The sequence below is a fragment of the Agelaius phoeniceus genome, chromosome 11 (genome assembly GCF_051311805.1).
Source record: "Agelaius phoeniceus isolate bAgePho1 chromosome 11, bAgePho1.hap1, whole genome shotgun sequence".
NCBI lineage: Eukaryota > Metazoa > Chordata > Aves > Passeriformes > Icteridae > Agelaius > Agelaius phoeniceus.
In genome coordinates, this window is record NC_135275.1 from 11193645 (window position 1) to 11200197 (window position 6553).

The following is a 6553-nucleotide window of genomic DNA, read 5'->3' on the forward strand; positions in this document are numbered from 1 at the left end:
GTTTTGCCTTTTGGGGAGTACTTTTGGCCCCTAGGCAACACAGAAGAAAAATTACTGGCTAAGTAACACCAGATGCAGGAGAGACTGCTGGCCACTAGACAGCTCCCAGATGAGAAGGCCTTACAGGTTGAAATACAAATATGTTTTGTAATGAAAGCAGAAACCCTCTTTTACTTTAGGGCACAGGGACCAGCCATGAAACACAGAAAGGTTTTTTGTTTGGGCTACAGCAAGAGGCATCATTATCCATAATTACATTTTTCATACCTGAAATCAAAAGCCCCAAAGCTGTCCTCCCTCCAGAGAGGTTTGGAAAATGATCTTAAATGGAAAATGATCTTAAATGTTTTTTTCTGACCTCAGTGTTGAATGAAAAGCTGCTGCAGCCCCTTGATAAGGGTGTCTGCATGGGGATTATGTGTCAGCCACCATCTCATGCCCCATCAGTGGTGCAGCCTCAGAGATTCCACGTGTCACTGCAGTCACAGCCTCCTGCTCTGCGGAAAAAAGGCAAGGGGGCACCTCTCCCCTCCCTCTCCCTCCCTCAGGCTCCTATTATTGTGGTCAAATTCACCTTTTCCATAACTCACAGTGCCTGGGAGCTGAAGGGGTCTGGCTGTGGTATGCACTGACAGTCCTTTGGGAATCACCTTTGGGATAGGAAGAGACTCTGCCAGGTGCACCCCCTCTGGAGGGACTGGCTGAGGGTCATCTTATTTATATTGGGCTCAAATGCATTGGATTGACTGAAGGGTCTCAGCAAAGCCTGTGCCTGGGCAGCTCACAAGTGAAGCCCAGCCACAGGGTACATGGTGGGACATGCTGGCATCAGAGCCATGGGTTACAGGAGCCTTGTGTTGGTTGTTTGCTGTGAGCACTTTATCACCAGTGATGAGAACCTGTGTGGGTTCCTGCAGCTGCATGGCTGGTGCACCAGAAAGGACACAGAGATTGAGCAGGGGTGGGCAGCAGCTGGGCTCAGCATGGTGAGTGCCAGTGCACCTGGGCCAGTGAGCACTGTGCCCACAGGGCACTGTGACACCCTCAGTAGAAAACCTTCAACACAGCTTGGAGCTGCTGCCTTCCTGCTCTGGCCCCATGAAATGCTCCTGTCCCTGCCATGTGTGGCCCTCCCTATGACATCCTGCAGCCTGCCTGCCTGGCACATCCTCCTTTGGAGAGGATGGTAAGTTCACACCTGTCCCTTTCCTGTGACTTCCACCACAGCTGGGCAAGAGGGCAGCCTGTGTGTGGCAGCACACTGTACTGAGCCATGATTTTATGATTTTATGCCAAGCAATTGGTGTTTGAAGAAGCCTTGCACGGGCCCAGATTTAGCTTCGTTTCTGGGGCGGGGGGGGCAGGAGTCCACAACTTCCCATGTGCCAGACCTGAACAGGCTGCAGAGGAATAGTGTGGTGGCTGAGGGTGAGAGTGACCCCACAGCCAGGTATTGGGGACAGGATTCAGTGCCTTTAAACCCAGAAAATGTTTCTATTGCTCAACAGTCACACAGCAGAGGAGTGCAAGAGGAACATGGAGGTCAGGGTTGACTTCATCACATAACCATTTTAAACATCTTGCTGGAAAAAGCAGCAGTTGGACTTCCTGATGGCTGCCACTACTCTGCCCTATACATTTTGGTAGTACCACATACAGAGCCTAGGGCTGGTGTGTAGAAAGCTGGAAACTCAGTGGGCTCCGAGGGCAAAGCAGAGACAACTTTTTACCCATGCTCTTGCACAGACATCTTGAGCTGGACCACAAAACCCCATCACCAGGAGCCCCTCTCTGATCAAAGCAAGGAGGAAATGGGTGCCCAGGCATGGCCATGGCCAGGCTAGGGCTGGCTGGGGTTTCCTGGCAGCAGGGATGGGGCTGGGATTTTCTGGGGCCCCTTCTCAGTGTGCTCTTTCAGATCTGGGTATCTCCTCTGCCAGAAGCAGTTTCCACTCCCTTCAATTTCCCAGGGGCTTGGTGAGACAGGGAAAAAAGTGCTGTCAAAGGTTTTCCCCTTCCCTTCCAAAGTATAAGCCCCTGGGGTTCCCAGCAGGGATTTGGCAGCCACAGGAATGTGTGGGAATACACGAGACTTCAGGACAGGGCTTAGGAGTGTATGTTGTCGTGAGAAATGTCTCATTGAGGACTTCTTGGCATCACACTCACCCCAAGTTTCAAAGCAAAACTGCCCATGCCGACCCCCCATACCCTGGTTTCTCCCAGGTGCATGTCCTTGTTTTCAGCAGCCTGAAACAAGGGTGTGCCCAGAATCCCTGGCAAGGGATGAGCACAGTGCTGCAGTATTTGCTGATGTTGTGCCTGTAGGGCATGAAGGAGTTAAACTTTTCGGATGGAAAGCGAGCTGAAGATCAGACTAGCAGCCTGGTGACCTCCCGCCGCTGGGACAGCGGCAGCTCCCAGCCCAGCCCGGCAGTTCCATCCATCCATCCATCTATCCGTCCATCCCGGCGTGGTGCGGCGGGCAGCAGCGCACGGTAGGTGCGAGGGGCGGCGTGGGCACCATGTGGGACCTGCCCTCGGCCCCGGCGGGACCCCGGCGCTGGGGCCGGAGGGCGACGGCAGGGAGGGAGGGAGGCTCCGTGGGATGGAGGGAGTGCACGGATAGCTGTCCCTGTTCTGCTTTCAGAAAATGAGTTGTTCAAAGGGAGCTTGTCCCGACACTGCCTGGGGAATTGTGATTTCTTGCCTTTTGGGACACCCAGTCAGCAGATACCGAGAGTTTGGGAAAAGAGAGTTTTGTAGTTGAACTCCTTGCATGCAGCAAGGGAGGACACTGTGGGTTTATTTCTCCCTGATGAGGAAGGAATGACAGCTGTATTATTTAATCCTGTCCTCTGATGATGGTCAGAGATTTACCAATAAATGCAAAAAGCAGCCAGTCAGTTTACAGTTTCTAAACAATGAAAGATTTTTATATAAGTGGAAATTGGGGTTTTCCCCCTTGAACTGAAAACATCATGGTCTGATTCTTAGTATTGCCTGCTGTGCTAAGCTGTCTCCCTGGCTCCTCAGTTTATTGGGCATAGCAAACTCTCTGGTTCAAAGACAAAGTGTCAGTAATCTCAAAGTTTATTCTGCAGTAATAAAGTGGTATTGTTTTACCTAAGGATTTGCATAAACATTTCTCATATAATTTACATTGTAATGTAATCATTTTACATGATAGAATTATCTTGTTCAGAAAGCATGGCTAAATCAAGTCATGATAGTTTCTGGTGAAGAAACAAGGCTTACTTAACATAGTTTAAAAGAAAAACAAGAAGAACCACAATCCTATAAAACTAAAACCAAAGCAATATTCTATTCTCTTCACTGCAAGAATATCCTCAACCCTTATAGCACTTTATGTTTTTCCTTAGAAAGAAATCAGAAGACATATTTCCCTAAAATTTGCGACTTTTTTAAAAACTGAAATGCTCTTGGGATGGTGTTTGAAGGAGGTTGCCAGGCTGCTCAGTGGTCGTTTCTGCCCAGGCGAATGGAAGGGCAATCACCACATTTCAGTCAGAAAAGCTCAAATTGCTCTTAACTGGCCCCCCAGTCGCTAGAACTTGATTCCCCCAAGGTACTTTCTGGCCAGAGATGACGCTCTTGATTACAGAAATGGAGCTCTCCTGGTAATTGCATTTGATTTATTCTTCCGTATCACGGAGAACGAGTCAGTGCGATTCTTTGGAAGTATGAACTCTTCCAAATGCTAACGTGTGGGGAGAAAGAAAACAGCAATTTTTATTATCTTCTTAACAACAGCCCACAGGAATGTGCTTTGCAGTGAGTGCAGCTCACAAGTTCCCCTGCCTCAGCTCTGGCCTTTCCTGAGGGCTGTTGGCACAGCCAGGAACTCCTCTGCTGACTGGCCAAAAATCCATCAGGGGAAGCAATAATCAAAGAGGGGAAAAGGAGGCCGTGGGATGCATTAAGGAAAGAGCTCTAAAAGGTCATTAGTAGAAATGCAGTGGGTAGCCCCATTCCTGAGGGTGCCCCAGAGACAGCCTGTAAGATCCAAGGGGGATCTGGAGCATCTCTTGGGCCCAGGCAGCACCTGATGTAGGTGACATCTCATGGTTCCCTGGTGATTTGTCTCTTAGGACTGCTAAGAAGTGATGCTGTATGCTATGGCTTTTGTCATTGACTTAACACCTTTCCACAATGGTGGAGTCTGCCTCTCTACCTGTAATTAATGTCACAGAGAAAATGCTCCGAGGCAGGTGGGAATTTGTCTGAGGGGGGCAGAACCTGCCCAGGCTGGTGAGGTTTTTTCAGCAGGGACTTGATACTACTCTCATCAAATGGATGATAAAACTCCCATTGATGTTTTTCAGTCACTGATGACTTTCTGTGGGCTCTCGATTACCAGTGCAGCCATGTCCAGAGTGTTTGAGTGTGTGGTGGGGGGTGCACAGCGTAGAGAAGTCTGCTGTATCCTGTTTTTGTAAAGGGCTTTTCCTCTTAGTAGTTGTAGTGAAAACAAACATGTGGGAGAACAATGGGACTTTTTTTCTGTTTTCCTCTAGATTTTTAAATACAACAAAAAGCCTATTAGAATTAAATAAAGCACATTAACATAAAAGGGATTCCTATATGTTAATGAGGAAAATAAGTGTAATTACTTGAACATACAGTCACAAGCACAAAGGTCATTTGCCTTCTTGATCCCAGCCTGTGTTTTTGCAGTTGAAAGCCTATTCATTAAATACCTGTGAAAACAGAGTACTGGTAAAGAACAATGCCTGTGCCATAAAGTTGTTATCTGTAGGAGAGTTCACACCCCAGAGAAACACCCTTGCATGCTGTTGGGCACTCTGCAGGCTTTGGAGTTGGCAGCTCAGCAGGGACCAAAGGGGAGTCTGCAGAAAGGATTTCCTTTCTTCAGATAAACGCAGAGGTATTGTATTTGTTGTGTCTAAAATTTTTTCAATGAGCAAACAAGGATAATTCTAGTTGCTGTAAAAATGGAAGTAATAATAAGATGTTAATGCTTTCTAGGAGTAAAACTTGGAATCACTGTTCACAGCATGAATTGCTCCCAAGAAAACAGGAACTAGGATGAAGTACAGTATGTGAGGTGGGGCAACTGCCTTCAACTGCTCCTATTTAAATTACATGTGTTATAGAGAAAAATCTGATTAATTCTTTATTAATTCTTCCTTCCATATGAGAGGTAGAGGATCTACTCTAAGAGATAGTTAAGGGTACAGTTAGCTGTTCACAAGGCCAAATTACTCCTGTTTGAGGATATATTTCCCTAGTGGGTGGCTTTATTAAAGCTTAGCTGCAGCTTTCTGCCACGAGTCACTTCTTTTCCCCTGGGAAGTGGAAACCCCTCGCCTCTGACATTGCTCTCTCCATGCAGGTGCTGTAGCTCACGACCACACCTGGCCTTGACCTTCTCAGCAGCAGATTTGGATCCCGAAACCCTTCACTACAAGGTGGGTTTTCTGTGCCACAGTCATCATCCTCCTTGCTGCTCTCCTTCTTCTCGTTGTCTTTCCTAGTGGCAAATTGCAGTTTTCAGGTGTGTTTCTATGGAAGGAGATTATTCATGCTGCTGACAAAGTCCAATACTACTCTGACAAAGTAATTTGCATTTGACTTTTTAAAGGTACAATATCCTGGGCTCCTCAGGTATCACAGACTTAGTTTTGCTTTATCACTGGTTTAATAAACTGGTGTCACTGGTTTATTAAAGAAGGGCTGCTTGTCATTGTTGGTTGAAGTGCAGCTGTGTGTGGACACCAAGGTGGAGACACCTTCCAGACCCCATCCATCAGTGGGCAGGTGAGAAAGGCTGAGGAATATTGGTAGGACCAGATTTCATCCCAGTGTGTTCTGTTTCTGTTGAGGTCAAAGTGCTTTGTGAAATCAATATGAATTTGAAGGGATTATTTTAAGAGTGGGAGAAAGGGATAAGGTGCAATTATATCAAAGTACTACATTGAACATTATTTGGAGTGTAAGATTTTGGTTTTATTTTGAAACAACATATCCTTTCAAGAATTGGTTTGCTCTTATTCAGTTCTAACACATACTACAAAGTCAAAAAGAACAGTTTAGAAGTGCCTGAAACCAAGGGAAGCAGCTTTTTGCCATCATTCTCCTGAGAACTGTATGCATCAGGGTTTTGGCTCCAAGTCATAGTGATGCTAAATTTAAAAATCCTTTCAAAACAGGGCTCAACCTTTCTCACAAGTCTCTTAATAAAAAGCTCAATGTTGAAGTGATAATGTTCAGAATAAAGAACACTTAGTATAAACATTTAGCTTGTACTAAATAAATTACACTTGCTCTTACAGTCACGTTACTGGTGACAGCTTGTACAGCCTGCACCCTTCCCCTGTAATTCACCAGAATGAAGCAAATATACATTGTTGGGAAAAATTTCTTGACTTTTGTCAAAGAGCCCAATTGCTGTCAGCAAACATATTGTGGGAATATGAATCTGGAAACAAACAGATCATTAGAGGGTAAGTTAAGGCTTTGGGATTTAATTCTAAACATGTTGAGTGAGTGAACCAGAGATGTGCTATGCCAG